Genomic DNA, 17,624 nt, shown 5'->3' with positions numbered 1-17,624 from the left:
AATGATCTTGTGGCAGTAGTGGTGGCTTGCTCTCTGAGTTGTTGGGTTAAGTAAGATTAAGGTAATATGTTAAACATGCAGGACAGTAAGGATCAAAAATCCCTTTTCCAGATATCAAATGCTTAAGAGTGTTAAATACTTAGAGGTTACTAGATCCTAAGTGTTTGGAAAAGCATTTTTTCATTTAAAGAAAAACAGATATCAATCAATATATTTCTTCTCTCTTCTCTTGCTCCCTCACCTGCTCTCATTCTTACCCCTCTTGTCCACCTCATCTCCCTTCCTGAGGTCACCTATAGGCAAACAAGTCTGAAATTATTTTGGAAGCGATCAGTAGGACTGATTTTCTGTGCTGTAGATGGAAGAATGGTATTCATGGAAAAAGTTTCCTAACTCTATCAAAGGAGCAGAGCAGAAGTCATTTTTATTAACAAACAACTATTTAGATAGATTTTGTGATTTTTTTTTCTTTTTATTCCCCACTCCCCAATGAAGATGGTGAGCATCCCCACTGATTAAACAGTGAGAATAGTTTTTTGAAACAGTCTTGCTATGTTAGCCAGGCTAGCCTTGAACACATTCTTCAGCCTCCTAAGTAGCTGAGAAGAGGTATATATCCCTGTGTCCAGCTTTAAGCAATTTTTACAAAGTAATTTTATGAACTCACAAAGGGCAAAGTGTTCCTTTTCTCAAGAGCATGAGTACCTTGTCTCAGACCTTGCTCTGATTATCAGTTTTAATCTGTTATTATGTGCTTATCTGTGTGGAAAGACTTGATTGCCCTTATGCGTTTCACTTAGGGGTTCTATTGCTGTGATAAAACACTTTACCAAAAGCAATATGGGGAAGGAAAGGGTTTATTTCAACTTACAAGTCTCAGGTTCACTCAGTCACTGAGGGAAGTCAGGGCAGGAACTCAAGGCAGGAACCTAGGGCCAGGAACTGAAGCAAAGACCATGGAGGAACTCAAGGCAGGAACCTGGGGCCAGGAACCATGGAGGAATGCTGCTTACTCAGTTGCTCTCCATGACCTGCTCAACATTCTTTTATAATACAACTCAGGCCTACTGTGTTAGTTAGGGTTTTACTGCTGTGAACAGACACCATGACCAAATCAAGTTTTACAAAAGGCAACAACTGGCTTACAGATTCAGAGGTTCAGTCTAGTATCATCAGGGCAGGAACATGGAAGCATCCAGGCAGGTATGTATAATACATCCTCTAGAGAAATGCCTGATAGTTCTATGTCTTCATCTGAAGGCTGCTAGAAGAATACTGAGTTCCAGGCAGCTAGGACAAGAATCATAATTCCAAGTCCACAGTGACACACCTACTCCAACGAGGCCACACCTGTAAATAGCCACTCGATGGGCCAAGCACGTTCAGACCATCACACCTACCTTCCCAGGAGAGACTCCACTCTGCAGTGGGCTAAACCCACCAATCTCAAACACTAATCAAGAAAATGCCCTACAAATTTGCCTACTATCCAACAGTCTGGAGACATTGTTTCTGTCCAGAGTCCCTTCCCAGGTGATTCTGTCTTCTGCCATGTTGACATATAACTAGGCAACACAGTGAACCAGCAAGTTAAGTTTCATGGGAGACCAGTATCACAATACAAACAAAAGGCATAGAAAGAGAAAGGAAAAGGCAATGGACAAGAACAAGAAGGGGGAGGGGGTGGGTGCAGGAGGAGGAAAACAAAACAGGCATTTCTCTAGAGGATGCTTTATACAAGGCAAGTATCAAGAAAGGAATGGCCAGAGTTAATGTTGGCACTGAGCTCTCTTCATCCAATATTAATTTTGGTCAAATACTAGCTTTCCACACAAGGAAGATTTGGGGAACATTAGTTTGTCTGTGAAGGCCAAACTAAGGACATCACTGACTTGAAATATATTAATATGAAGGTGTTTTTGATAGCTCAAGAAACAAATTCTTCCACATTAAATACTTTCACATTGTGATCCTTGAGAATGAATTATGTTTTAAAGTCTCAAATTTAAGATGAAAGTACCCAGTTCTCTCTCATGCTAGATTTCGAGAGAGTCTAGTGATAGGCACTTGTCCAATTTGTGTAAGACCCCAGTTCCTTCCTTAGTGTGGAAAAGAATGACAAGATGCATTGTTAGCTTTTGTGTGTTCTCAGTTATAGCCTCTTCTGCTTGGCACGCCTTTTTGCCATGTTCAGAAGTGCAATGTGTCAACACATTGACATGGAGAGGTTAACAGTGTCCTCAATGTCATTGCCCTCTGCAAATTCAGGTGCATAGCATATGGTTCAGGAAGCTCTAGAATGTGGGAGTGGCTCCTAGTGAGTCTGTTCCAATATACATGGCCACCAAGAACATGTCACCTTACATCCTTCAGTCTTGGCCTTGGGTGAAAGCCAAAGACCTTCTTTTCTGTAAGAAGTTGCAATAAGGATGGGACAAGCAGATAGACTTCAGTGTAATGACTAGGTCCAGCAAGTGCCCGATCTCACTGTTAGAGTAGTACTGAGGGCCCTTTAAGGGAACGTTTTGCCAAAACAATAGAATCTACCATTTTCCCTCCCTCTTCTCCTCCCAGTCCTCCCTACCCCCCCCCAGCACCCATTTATGCTTTCTCCCTTTCTCTTCAGATATGGGGAGGCATCCCATAAATATCAAGAAGCTTAGGAATATTAAGTTAAAATAAGACTAGGTACATAGTGTATTAAAGCTAGAAGAGGCAGCCCAGTCATCAGAAAGGGTCTCAAAAGCAGGCAACCATGTCGGAGACGCCACTGCTCTGACTGTCAGTAGTTTCAGAGGAAGATAAAGCTGCACAGCTGTTACATATGTGCAGAGGGCCTAGCTAGATCCCACCCATGCTCTATGCTGGTAGTTCAGTCTCTGTGGGCATCTATGGGGTCAGGCTAGTTGATTTTGTAGGTTTTAGATTTTGTGTGTGTGTATGGTGTTCTTGACCTCTCTGGCAGCTCCAATCTTTCCTCCCCTCTTCCGAAGGATTCTCCAACCTCTACCTAATGTTTAGCTGTGGGTCTCTGTATCTGTCTCCATCAGTTGCTTAGGGAAGCCTTTCTGGTGACAGTTAGGCTAGGTTCCTGTTTGCAAATATAGCAGAATATCACTAATAGTGTCAGAGGTGGGCTCCCTCTCTTGGCATGGGTCTCAAATTGGACTGGTCCTTGGTTGGCCATTCCCTCAATTTCTGCTCCATTTTTACTCATGCACATCTTCTACATAGAAAAAAAAATGTAGGTTGAAGGTTTTGTGTCTGGGTTGGTATCCCAATCCCTTCATTTGAGGTCTTGCTTAATTATAGTAGATGACGATGGAGGCTCCATATTCCCCATTGCTATGAGACTTAGATAAGGTGACCCTCATAAATTCCTGGGAGTTTCCATTGACCTGGGTTTCTATCTTGTCCCCAGAAATTCCCCCTGATTCCAATTGTCTCTGAGTTTTCTCTCTCTCCATCCTCTTGACCTGGTCCCTCTTGTTCCCATCTGATTTCTACCTTTTACAATTACCCTCCCTGTTCTACCCACAGTGTTTATTCTATTTTCTCCTCTCAGTAAAATTCAAGTGTTCCTCCCCCTTGAGGGTTCCTTGTTACTTACCATCTTTGTGTCTATAAATTGTAGTATGGTTATCCTTTATTTTACTGCTAATACCCACTTATAGGTAAGGACATACCATGCTTCTCTTTCTGGGTCTGTGTACCTCACTCAGGATGATCTTTTCTAATTCCATCCTTTTGCTTGCAAATTTAATGATGCCACTGTTTTTAATAGCTGAATAATATTCCATTGTAAAAATGTACCACATTTCTTTATCCATTCTTCTGTTGAGGGAAATCTAGATTATTTCCAGTTTTGTGCTATTGCAAATAAAGCTACTATAAGCATAGTTGAGCACATGTCCTTGTGGTATGGTAGAGCATATGTCTTGAAGTAGAACTATTCCCAATTTTCTGAGAAACCACTAAACTGATTTCTAAACTGGTTGTACAAGTCTGTACTCCTGCAGCAATGAAGGAGTATTCCCTTGCTTCAGAGCTGATGGAAGGTTTAAATGACTCCATTTACTTGCTGAAGCTTAGCATTTTTAATTCAGCAAGGGATAGACTTTAAATAGGTGCCAGGCACAGATGGTCACCTTTGGCATGCAGGTCTATGAACTGGGATAACACTGGCTCCATAAGAATGCTCTGCATATGAAGTTAGGTGTGGAAAGGCCACAGCATCTAACAAGTGTTTGACAAATGTCCACCACCCTTACTTTGCTACTGTCTTAGTCAGGGTTTCTATTCCTGCACAAACATCATGACCAAGATGCAAGTTGGGGAGGAAAGGGTTTATTTGGCTTACACTTCTATACTGCTGTTCATCACCAAAGGAAGTCAGGACTGGAACTCAAGCAGGTCAGAAAGCAGGAGCTGATGCAGAGGCCATGGAGGGATGTTCTTTACTGGTTTGCCTCCCCTGGCTTGCTCAGCCTGCTCTCTTATAGAACCCAAGACTACCAGCCCAGAGATGGTCCCAAGGGGCCTTTCCCCCTTGATCACTAATTGAGAAAATGCCTTACAGTTGGATCTCATGGAGGCATCTCCTCAACTGAAGCTCCTTTCTCTGTGATAACTCCAGCTGTGTCAAGTTGACACAAAACTAGCCAGTACAGCTACATACCTGTGTGGGAGTACTAGGCTTCAGGAGTCACTGCCTCACAGTGGTGGTGAGACATGGTCAGCCCAATCATCTGATCACTGTTCCTTCTAGGTTTGATCTTGTTCATCCCCACAAGGCCAGTTCTTCAGATCCATTTTCCAGATCTTTGTGGAGAGACATTTATTTGCTGTTTCTCTCTTGGCAACAAGGCTAGCCTTAGTAGCAGCTGTGCAACTCACAACAATGCTGAATCACTCTCCTTCTGCAGAAAGTGAAAGGAGGACGCAGGATGCAAAACTGTGGCAAGCTAGATACAGTGAGTTTAGCAGTACTTGCTCTCTTCCTTTGATGCTCAGAGATGGCAGGAGGAGGCCTCTTCCTAAGTTTCTAACTGGTGGCCCCTTTGAGGTATACAGACATGGTCCCTTCACTGTTTTAAGAACATCTTCCCACCAGATGCACTGAATGAGTATGATTCCTTTTAAGTATATGCACAGCTGGCAGAGCTCAGCTCTGTTGAAAGGATAAGGAGGCCATAGACTAAGCCATCTGGGATAAAGATTGTAGCTGAGCTGCAGAGAGGGTTCATAGCAACTAGAGAGCTCACACTGGATCAGCCTTCTCTTTAGGGTTACTGGCCTGATCAAAAGTATAGCACAGTGACATGACAATCTTTCTTTAGCTAGGAGGGAGGCTTGTGGCTCCATGTTTAATTTTGCTGCCAGTGAGTTTTGTGGTCTTAGTACACAGTTGGTGTTTATGAAACTTTTCTTCCCAAATACATTTCCCTGCAAAAAGTATTTAATTTCAGGCCCACCTTAAGAAGTGGGATACAGTTTTACTCATCTACTTTCCACCATGACAATAAATTTCTTACAACCATGGACTGCCTCTTTTCACCGGCATCTGCCATGGGGAGCCATGGAGAAAGCCTTTGCCTGTAGAGCCACCGACTAATCTCTCGTAGAATCTCCCAGTCATGGCCACTACCAAGCCCAAGCCAACCAAAGTCAAGTCAAGGACTCTCCCAGAGGGACCAGTTGGAGCCCCCTTTTCCCCCCTGGTCCCGGGCTAGATCCAGCCTGCAGGCCCCACTCCTTTCTCAGTTCTTCTGTGGCTTCCAGGGATGCCTGGATGCCTGAGAGCCTGAGAACCAGATGGCCCCGGGCCTTGCCACAGGCCTGGGGACCCTTGAGCTAGTTCCAGCTGTCCTGTGCTCCCTGTTCCAGCTGTACCTCAGACTGTGCTCCCCACCCCCATATCCCAGAGCTTCCCTAAAGCCCAGCACCCACCTGACCTGGCAAGAGCAGTGGTGTGGGGTAAGCACGGTCAACTTCCTGTGTCCTGCCTCCTTAAGCAGTGGAGTCCTGTGGAGGAGCGGATGCAGGACCCCATAAACCTACACCCAATTAAGAGTCACCACCAAGGTCACCACCAAGGTTATAGTCAGAAGATGAATTTGGAGCTTTTCTTTCAGCTTTTCTATGAACAGATACTCTAGTGCCATACACAAGTGTATTAGCTATAAATTTCAAATGAAGAAGAAACTCAATTTGAGCACAGTAAACCTGAGCACAAGGGGTGGGGCTCCTCAAACATACTGGAGAGTTAGCATCCATGAAGTTTTGATCTTCCAGGGTTGTGGTAGACCACTGTAGGGGACTCCTTCCCAACAAAACCTCAGTCATAATAATCTCTTCTTACAGGATAGCAGCTCTATCAGATTTCTAAAGACTAGGTTCACTAGACAATTACAAAGTGTCTTCACATAAAGGTGGAGCCATCTGCTGTCCTTTCAGCTTCCCTTTATCTTTGTTCACAGAGAAAGTACCAGAAAAGGAAGCTACATGATTGGCTTATAGAGTAGCCCCCACCCACTAACAGCTTTAAACTGTCCAAAAGACAATATAGATATCACACCATTTGTTCCTGCCAAGAATAATCACATAATAGTTAAAAACAACATGAAAACCGTAGCTAGTCCCACCTGGGTTTCCTTGGGTACAACCACTCTGAGACTTAATTTCCTTGTTTGCAGTATACTGATTATCAGAGGCTGTGGGTATAGACTAGGTTGGCATGTAAAGAGCATCACTTGGTACATGTCAAACACTCTCCCCTGCTCACATCTTTTTCATATTGCAACATGATGTTCTGGAGAAGACACTGAAGTGAGGAAGTAGAAGTAAACAGACTTGCCCAAGGTCATCAGTGCAGCTGGTCCACACTCTTTTGTAACATGATAACTGCTAATAAGTCAGGCAAAGTCAGCAGCAGGGCATGAAATGGCAGGAAGTTTGCTAGTCTAGGAAAGACCTTTGCCCCTAACCCTACCTTCAGAGATGCCCACAGGTCTGTTCCAGCCCACAATCAGTAAGAGGCTTGTGCAGCATAAACAGGGCCCATGTATGGCTGTGTCCATAGCTGTCATTTATTTTGACCTCAGTACTGGCAGCTCTGTATCTTGTCCAGTAAAATCCAAAGCAGACCACAAATGAACACTAACACTGAAAAATGGGCAAGGTACCCTCCTTTCCTTCTGTAGGAAAGTCACTAGATAAAGTTAGGGGTTTTATTTGTTTTGTTTTGTTTGTTTGTTTTCTCTTTAAATAATATGCCTATAATTTTTGTTAACTGCTTTGCCAAAGGTAACTGTAGTCTGAGGATGTCATTGAATTTTATTTCATTGTATTTTTTCAGGCTCTTGCCTTGTATAACATGCATTGATTTCTAGCTTTGGCTGGCAGATGTGATTGTTAGGTTTGCCTGCCAGAAAGCTGTGGGTTCCACAGTGATTCTTTCTGCGGTATGGAGTCAGGGAACACTGAATGACAATTGCACTGAGAAGCTCTTCATGAGCAAGTTAAAAAAAGAGGTTTCTAAGCTTGGCATCAATGATGCTCAAGGTCGGATCATTCTGTGTTGGGGGAGACAGCACTGCCCTGTGTGTTCAGGGTGTTGGGAAACAGCCTGATCTCTACACTCTTTGCAAATCCACACATTACCTAGGCAACCACAAATATATCGAGAGATTTGCTGATGTGCCTGGAAGAGGTTCTAATCCAGATCTAAGAACCACTATGGGTCCTCAGCTTCTAGAGATTGATAAGAGACTGTGATTTTAGGGCCCTAAGCTGGCAGAGTGTGGAGTAAGAGGAATAAAGTTATTGATGATGGAATCCTTTGCATTGAAAACATAGACTAAATAAATAGACTGCAAAGTACGGCATAGCTATCCTAAAGAACTGAAACCGAAACAACAACATCCAAAAACAAAACAAAACAAACACCAACCAGAACAACTCATTGCAATCCTGAACATTCCAGGGCATATTGACCTTTGTGTCTCATTGTTTAAAAATGACCACTCTCATGTAACGCCCACCATGCCCCCACCACATCCCCCAAACCAGCACTTCCATATGCCATCTCCCTTGACTGTAGAAATACATGGCAAAAAGAAGGCAGGGACTCAGAATAGGTAGAGTACTTAATGGTCTCACCAGGACTGTGTAGTCCACACTTTTTTTCCCATGCTTCCTACAAAGTCCTCCTTTCCATAAAAGAGCTGAAGTGAGGTCAAAGGAATAAGACCCAGTATGATGACCCTCCCGTAATCAACGTTGTCTGGCAGTGTTCTGCTTCTGTCACTGCTACTGTGACTGTACACACCCATGCTGTGTGTCTTTCTAAGTATATGTTCCTGTGTATGTGAGAGTGTTTGTGTTTCTATATCTGTGTCTGGATGTATAACTCTATGATTTTATGTATATCTGTGTATCTATATGCATATGTGTTTGATCACATATATGTGCATATTAGTGTGTAATCCTGTGTATGTCTCTGTACCTTGGTGTGGTTGAAACTGGAAGATTAGTCTGGGAAGGCCTTGAAATTTCTTTCTTTCAGGCACAGAAAGAGGCTGCTAGGAACTGTCTTGAGTTACAGAGATGAAGAAAACATGGTTTTATGCAGCAGGTTTCAGATGGGTTTTTGCTTTGAATCTTCAAAGTCCATTTAACAAACATGGACAAATTTGTAGCTTGTGATGTCATGCTGATTAAAACCAAAAACATCTGCATAGGATACCTTCCCCAGAATTTCACATGGAATAAGAAACTCACTCTTGCCAGTCCCCATCCTAATACTTTGTGAGCCAAAACTTCAGTGCTAGGCCTTACTGGGACTGTCTACCATTACAGAGTTTTCAGTCATTAATTCTCAGATGTTATTTATGTTACTAATTCTTTCAGATCCAAGTATTCAAACAATAGTATTGTTAAGGACCAGAATGGGGTGGAGAATAGGAGAAGCAGAGGTTTGTTATTGGCCCAACAAGGACCAGAGTGGGGTGGAGGATAGGAGAAGCAGAGGTTTGTTACTGGCCCAACTATTGGCTAACTGAACAGAGAGGCATCTTCATCCACAGGAAGCTACCGCCTGGTGATGCTTTCCATTGGAGGCCTCCCTATTTGATGTGACACTAACCTCCTTCTTGGTAGACTAAGTATTTCTCTCCTTTGTCCCTAGTAGATGAAACAGAATCTTGGTGAATAGGCTTTGTCACTGGGAAGAGCTACACGAGACAAAGTGGAAATGTAAGGAAGAAGAGAGTTAGCTCTCAGGGTTTCGGTCTTCCTTTCTCTGTGTCTGCTGAGAAAGCCAGGCCACAACAGTATTGCCGCTGCTTTACGCCGCTTTATACTGCTTTCTGAGGACAGGACCATGTTGCTTTATGTGGAATGGGTTTGACCTGGAATTATATCTGAGTCCCTGTAGTGGATTTTTTTTGTTTTTTGTTTTTGTTTGTTTATTTGTTTTTCCTAGCCAAAGAAGAAACCACTCAGTCTCAGTGTAATTCTTGAATTAATAAGTGTGTTTAGTTCAAGTGATCACTACCAGGGAATGGAAGCTTTGTGGTTAAATTCATAAATGAATGCATACATGTAGATAAGCTTTTATCAGATGAACCGTTGGAGGACACATTTAACCATCACTAAGACATGCAGATGAGGGTTTGATTGCTGACTAGACTTTAGAGTTGAGAAAAGGGAAGAACGTGGGGAGTATTCCCAGGTTTTGATTTGAGTGGAAATAAGTAAATATACTATTACTTATTTACAGTTAATAAGGATTACAAAAGGAGAAAGAGACTGGGGGAGAGTTATATTTTAGGACTATTGAGTTGGAAGTCTAAAAACTTTGTATGTTTGAAAGCTGGTGGAGAGTAGAAGACCTGAAGATACTAACAGTGAGTAATTCAGAGTATGGTGGGATCTTACTGAGAATGTGGGTTCCTGTAAAAACTGGTCTTACATAGTGAATTGTGTAATTGATTTGGGGTTTAAGGTTTGATTATATTTTACTGTTAGAGAGTAAAGACTAGTCCTAGCTTCTGCAAGTCACCATGTGTGGCAGGAGTGGCTCTCCAGGACGGTAGTGTAATTCCCACAACAGGCAGGGGACAGGGAGGGCAATGCCTCCTCCTGGGAAGGCTTCAGTGCATGGCAGTCATAATGGATGAGGAGCATGGAAATTTCAATGTCCGTGAGCACAAGCTTTTCTACAAAGTAAATATAAAGAACAGCCAAGTTCTGAGCAATGAAATTACTCTGCAACAGAAGCTATGTGGTAGACTTGGATAGTTTGTGCCAAGTAGTCATGGGTAGCTAACTGTGAGCTGCCTTCTTCACCTTTGTATCCTCAGAACCAGAGATGGGAGCTATCTGCCATAGGGCTGATGAGGCATGGTAATCAGCTAAAGAGAAATTCTGCAGGTACTCCTTGGCCTGTGGGACAGGACAGCAGTGTTGTTTTTGGTAGATACTGGACGGGGGGCCAAGCAGATCCAGTTTGGGAAGGATAAAGACACATTTCTTTGACAAAACAATGAGTTTCAAAGTGTTCTGTGAGTTGTTAGAGATAGAGCCTAGGCCCTAGCAACACTGAAAAGCTGAGAAAGGAGGTTTATTCAATGTGGCCATGTAGGGAAGAATAGTTATCGAGTGACAAGGCAAGAAGAGAAACCCTTCCCACTTCCAGTCTGTCTTTAGGCTAATAACATGACGATTTACTTAAGCAGAAGGTAAGAAGCATGCATAACTAAGCAGTTACCAAAGAGGTATGGTTCTCTCTTCACTGACCCATCGCCATCTATGTACTGCAAGGTAGTCTGACAAGTCCTAAGAATTGTGTGAGATCTCTTCCTGAGAGACAAGTTCCTCCTCTGACTGACACCAGCCTTTTTTTTTTTTTTTTTTTGTCCTTGTTCCAGCAAGAGACTCTTGCAGAGAAATTTCATCTCTGCTGGAAATAATTTTTAATAACTCTGGTTAGGAAAAGAGAGGCACCAGTGTCTTTTTTTATAACTTTGTTCCTATCGGGAGGCTAGAAAATGGATGGTGTAGAATTCATTCATAAATGGTAATTGCAGCTGTAAGAGTGTGTTGATTGTGTCTGCTAAAACTACAGATCTTGTGTCATTAGTAGAATAATCAGTAGAAAGACTATTGCCAAGACATGGTTTATAGACACCAGGGTTCAGCTAGGATCAGGTGTACAGAGGTCAGTTTGTCAGAAAGGGAGCTACTGGTAAAGCCAGAGATGCAGGCTGAACTCTGCAGAGAGGAAAATTTACCAGGTAATGTTGTCAGTTGGAACAAGCTGGCAAGCAACAACTGGATATGATTTTTTTATTTTATTTTATTTTATTTTTTTGAGACAGGGTTTCTCTGTGTATCCCTGGCTGTCCTGGAACTCACTCTGTAGACCAGGCTGGCCTCGAACTCAGAAATCCACCTGCATCTGCCTCCCAAGTGCTGGGATTTAAGGCGTGTGACACTACTGCCCGTGGATACAACTTTTTGAGTGTTCAGGAGAGACATGACTAATCATGGTGGGCACTGTCATTAGTCAGATATGTCCAGGCTACAGGCAATGTGAGTGGGTAGATTAAGGACCCCAGTTACAGGGATTTTCCAGTTTGTCTCTGATTGTAGCCTTCCCATCAGTCGACTTAAAAAGATAAAAGTCAATGCCAGATAAAGAACTTTCTCTGTGTGCATGTCTATCTCCAAGGAATTCAGATATAAACAATTCCTGAAGTTCTGAATCTCAAGGGTGATTGCTGCAACTCTTTGCCTCCAAGTGCTCGCCTGCGAGAATGCTTGTGCTCGAGAGAGAGAGTACACTTACGGTGCTTGTGTAAGAACATTTTATCTTGTGTCGGCTCAGTTTTGATGCAGAGCTTAGCAAGATCTTCTGAACTGCTAAGGCTGGGCTGTGTCTTTGCTGACTTGTATCCAGACACCAAGGACCCTAATTAACTAGCAAACTTGTACCCTTTCCAGAAACTGAATCTGAGACACATGTGGAGGTTGGTCCTCCTGACTAAGAGTCAGGGACTGAGATCACTTAGGGCTGAAGAGGCCTGCCTGGCTCCAAGGCTGCTTGTTCCCCGTCCTGTTGCTGAAATAAATAGATCTGTAAGAAGCAACTTTTGCCTCTGTTCCCGGAGGACTAGATCCAGCTTCCTAGCAACCTGTTCCCACCACACCCAGGGAAATTCAACTACTATCCCAGTTCCTCTTTGAAAGAGAGAGTGCAAGTCTGGTTTAGATGAACTTTATAGTTGCCGTATACCATAATTTTGTGAGTATTGAAATGGGTCAACATAGTTAAGAACGGGAAGATTCAACCAGATCTGTGATGCTGTATGTTCTTAGATTCTTTTTTTTTAAAGATTTATTTTATGTATATGAGTACACTGTAGCTCTGTACAGATGGTTGTGAGCCTTCATGTGGTTGTTGAGAATTCTATTTTATAGGACCTCACTCACTCCAATCGGTCCTGCTCGTTCCGGTCAACCCCACTCACTCCAGCCCAAATATTTATTATTATAAATAAGTACATTGTAGCTGTCTTCTGATGCTAGCTGTCTTCTGATGCGCCAGAAGAAGGTGTCAGATCTCATGAAGGGTGGTTGTGAGCCACCACGTGGTTGCTGGGATTTAAACTCAGGACCTTCGGAAGAGCAGTCAGTGTTCTTAACTGCTGAGCCATCTCACCAGCCCATGGTCTTAGATTCTTGAGTCTGACTAAAAAGCTGACAGATGGGGAAACGAGGAGAGAGAGAGAGAGAGAGAGAGAGAGAGAGAGAGAGAGAGAGAGAGAGAGAGAGAGAGAGAGAGAGAAAGGAGCCACCCAAAACAAAAATAAAATAGCAACAAAAATCAATCATGAAACACCAAAATTACTGTAAAACCAAAAACAGTTCGAGCAAGCATGGCACAGACAGACTGCTTGAGCTAGGGGGTGGTTGGTAGAAGTCTAGGGTTGTAAAAAAAATGGTTTCTGTCTTCTTTTTATTACGACTCAGCTAGTAACAACTGTGTAGGCGGCAGGAGATCAGGAATAAATGTCTGACTTGGATTTTGCACAATTGGGTTCTGCTCCAAAGCGCACTGCCTGCCCACTGACCCAGCTCAAGTTTTATAGGGACAGCAAATAGGTATAGTTTGGGAAATCTCAGCCCCTCCTCCCGAAGGTCCGCACCCTGGAACTGGCTGGTTTGCAGGTTGCTCCTGATTAGAACGTCGCCAGCTGTTCTGCTTCCCAATTCAATTCCGAGAACACCACAAAAACTTCATCTAGTTTCTTCTCTTCCCCCCCTCCCCCGGGGCGATTTCTTCTTTGATTTCTTCTCCTCCCTCCTCTTTCTCTTTCTCTTGTTTTTACAGTCTCCTGGTAATGACTAATTGGCTGTGTTTCCCAACTTTTTTATGTTTCTCTTGCTCTTGTTACAAGCGGTACTAACCCCGTGATATCCACAGGGACCTATAGACAGCCAACATTTCCAAATGATATACAGCGTTCTCCTTTCTTTCAAAGTGTAAAACATTTACAAGGAAATGTACAAATGTATTAGGCACATTTCCCGGGTCGGTCATTAGCGCGCCTCTCTGAGCCGGGGTGCGCTGCCCTTCCCCCTCGCCCCTGTTTCCCCCCTTTCCCCCGCCACGGTCCCCTCTGGATCGCGCGTTTCCGCGTGCCAGCGGGGCGGCCCGCGAGACCGCAATTGCTCTGGCCGGGATTGACGAGCCTCGGATGCCCATTTACTGCGCGAGGCAGCCACTCTGGAGCCGCGGCACATCTGGATGGAGTCAGCCGCCGAGCGCCAGGGGCCAGCGCAGCGCGGCGGCAAGCGCGAGGGAGGCCGGCGCCCGGGCCGCCTCCGCGCTGCCCCGGTGCGCCCAGGCTGGATTTCCTGATGTAAACAGATTGGCCCTGCTGGAACATAGCCGCTCTGCTCCCCATGTCACTGAGCGTGCTTTATCTGCTCAGGGTCAGCACTGTGACTTAGGAAAACAGAAGCTTTGCTTTGGATTTAAACAGCTCCAAAGCCACAGCTCATCTCTGCTGGGCCGGGAAGGGGAGGCTTGGCAACCCAGCTCCTGCCTTTGTGTTTACTTGTTCCAGTTTCTGGTAATTTGGGAGCTAATTTTATTATCTACAGCAGAATTGGAAACAAGATGCTTTTTCTGTTCACGACGCTAAGGGCATGTGTGAATCTCTGTGTAGAAGGTTGGACGTGTCTATTCAGCTGCGGTCCTCAAGCTCTGTGCCCTGGCCCTCCGCTGGTTGTCTCCTGGGGCACAGGGCTCCCTAGGGCGTGGTGGGCCATGGTTTGGGGTCCACCCTGGTTTACCAGAGCTGGGGATCCAATCCTGAGAATGTGAGCCCTTAAAGCCTTTCCGTACAGAACCTCATGAAAGTAGAAATCAGCCAAGTGTAAAACCGTGACAAAGACGTTTTGACATGGCCGGTGGAGAGGGAAAATTCAAAATGATGGCAGAGCCTGGACTGTCATCGCCGATAATTAAAATGAAATGTAGATAGATATGTTTCCAGTTCAACAGCAAGCAATTTTAACAGCCATGTCTAGAAACTTCTACTGACAGAATCATCCTGGGATACTGCCAGAGCTTTCCTAACAAGCAAGGACTGGTTTTGCAGTCTTTAAAGAAACTCCGGGGCGTGGGGGCAATGTGTGCACCTCTGAGGACCTAGTTGCTCAGATAGAGGTGGGGTGTAAGCTGTTTTGGAAGACCCTGGGGGCTGGAAGAGGAAGAGTTACAGCTTCCTGTGACTTCCTGTGACGCGCTAGGGTGTTCTGAGTCCTGTTCTGGGTTTCAGGGACACTGCATCAGAGTATTAGCTTTGTATTAACTAAAGGCCCAGTCACAGTGGGCTGCTACTCAACTAAGAATGGGTTCATAGAACTTGTGTCTTTTTTCCCCCCCACAGGCTGTATTTTGATGAAATTACTCCAAATTGGGTGAACAATGATGGAAAGAATGTGGATCTGAATGGGCAAATTTGCTGTTAGCTGATTTTGATATGGAGACAAGGTTCAGATCGGTGGCAATGAGGTTGGTTAGAGCGATATCTCTTTCCTCAGAGCAAATAGAGGCCCGGCCTTATACAATTTGACGTGAAGAAGAGTAGGAATATCCAATGACCTAGGCTGACTTAGTTTACTGAGAAGGAACTCACTGGAGAATTGTTTCAAAATAGTTGTTCCAGCATGGTGTGATAGCCCAACATGGCAAGGCGGCTGGCTATCTCTAGTCTTTAGCACCCTGGAGACAAAGGAAGTAGCAGGAATCCAGCTATTTTGTAGGGCAAACTAGAAGGCAAGGTACTGTCCTAAGCAACAAAAGCAGAAAACAAGCAAGCAAGCAAGCAAGCAAGCAAGCAAGCAAGCAAGCAAGCAAGCAAGCAAGCAAGCAAGCAAATCACCATCTGAGCCAAATATGAGTGACCATGGTCCAGGTACTTAGACTATAAAAGTGTGTACAGAGATTGGAGTTTATCTCTGATGTTTTATAATCTTCTCATACATGGTGTGTGTGTGTGTGTGTGTGTTTAATTTCTTTCATCAGCATTTTGTAATTTTCAACATAGAGTTCTTGAACACACTTTGCTAAGCATGTGTTTAAGTATTTTTCTTTCTTTGTGTAATAGGAATTTGATTTTTATTTCATCATTGAATGTTCATCTTTGGGGAGAATTGCAAGTGATTTTTGTAGACTGATCTTGTACCTGTGGTCTTTGTTTTACCTGTGGTATTTGTTTTATTCTAGGAATTTTCTGTGTAGATTCCTTTGGATGATCTACATAAGAAATCTGCACAATCTGATAACAGAGCCTTGTATTCCTTCCTTTCAATATGCGTGACTTTTATTACTTTATCTCCCTTTGCAGTGGCTAGAACTTTTGCAATTGGGCTGAACAAGAGTGGGCAGAACCTCAGTGTGTCCCTATCTTGGTAGGAAAACATCCAATCTTTCGGTACTAAGTATTACATTAGGGGCTAGTAAGATGGCACAGTGGGTAAATGCATTGATTGCTGAGCCTGAGTAACCAAATGTAGATGTGGTACATGGGGAGAGAGAGAGAGAGAGAGAGAGAGAGAGAGAGAGAGAGAGAGAGAGAGAGAGAGAGAGAGAAAGAGAGAGAGAGAGAGAGAGAAAGAGAGAGAGAGAGAGAGAGAGAGAGAGAGAGAGAGAGAGAGAGAGAGAGAGAGAGAGAGAGAGAAAATAAGTGAAATCTAAAAGTAAAAACTTTTAAAATATGACATTAGGTTATGGGGGGGAGTTGTAGGCACTGTCAAATAATATCCTTCCATTTCTAATTTCTACTTTCTTCATAAATGGTTTTGAGATTTCTTTGTTCAATTGCTTTCTCAGCATCGACCAAGTTAACTTTTGTTATTTGTGTGCTGATCAGATGGAATATACCAACCACATTTCAAAGGCTAAGATAACCAATTTTTCATACTCCAGTTGGCCATGGCTTTTAAGTGTCTATATATTTGACTTACTTTGCTAACTTTTCATTGAGGGTTTTTAACTCAACTTCATTATTTCTGCATGCATTTCTTTCCCTTTTCTCTGTCTTTATGTGAACTTGCATGTGTTATGTGGGTTTGAAGTATTCCTTTCTCTTTCATTATTAGGATGAGATTGTGAAAAATTAGTTTTAAACTTTCTTTAAAATTTTGGTATAATTATCTAGTCTAGTAAAGCCATTGGTCTCAGAAATTACTTGTTTGGTAGCTCTTTAATTATAAATTTAGTGACTTTAATGACAACAGGACAATTCAGATAACCCTTTTTATGTCAGTTGAGTTTGTGTAGCCTTTGCTTTTAAATTTAAGGATTTGTGAGTGTAAACATTTTCACAGTTTCCTTTTACTGCCTTATAGTGATAACAAGCCCAGCAAAGACCTTCTCTATCATTATTAATATGTTACTATTACCATTCTTTGTAATTTTGCCAGATTTCAGTTTTTAAGTTTTTGTAGAATTTTGTTTCATTTGTTTTTCTTTCCTGAAAACAGTTAAAATATTTTCAACTTCGCTGACTTCTGCAATTACATTATTTCTTTCTTGTTTCTTTAAATTTATTTTGCTCTTATCCTTAGTTTCTTAAGGGAGGAATTTGAAACTTTTGTTATTTCTAAGATTTTAGTACAATATATTTCCTTACCACTACTTTAATACGACTAATATATTATAATATATAATATAATAATACTAATACACTACTCTTGATAAATGATCTTCTGGTTGTACTCTCTTGTACACTATTTTCACCTCACATTTTCTTTGTTATGTCACTTTTAACTCATGAATAATTTAGAAATTTATTTAGAGATATCCTGACAGCTCTGTTATTCATTTGGAGTTTGATTTCATTGTGGCCAATCAAGAATATTTTGTATAATTTTGGTATTTTTAAGTTTGTTATTGTTTGTTTTTCTTTTTTACCCAACAGAAGTAAACATACCTGTCACATTTGAGAAGGTTTTCTATCTAAATTCCATATAGAAGGCTCTGTGCAAATCACTTAGGTCCTGCTGGTTGACATTATTGTTCAGGCCCTCTTTTTTCTACATTTCTA

General features: G+C 42.8%; 1 pseudogene; it reads left to right on the top strand.

Moving 5' to 3' along the window:
- The first annotated feature begins 10,719 nt into the window (after positions 1–10,719).
- The window catches only part of LOC110311517 (small ribosomal subunit protein uS2-like), a 158,942-nt pseudogene continuing 152,037 nt past the window's right edge, over positions 10,720–17,624 (top strand).

The sequence above is a fragment of the Mus caroli genome, unplaced genomic scaffold (assembly GCF_978045245.1).
Source record: "Mus caroli unplaced genomic scaffold, Mus_caroli_1 scaffold_17, whole genome shotgun sequence".
NCBI lineage: Eukaryota > Metazoa > Chordata > Mammalia > Rodentia > Muridae > Mus > Mus caroli.
This window is presented reverse-complemented; position numbering and strand designations above follow the sequence as displayed.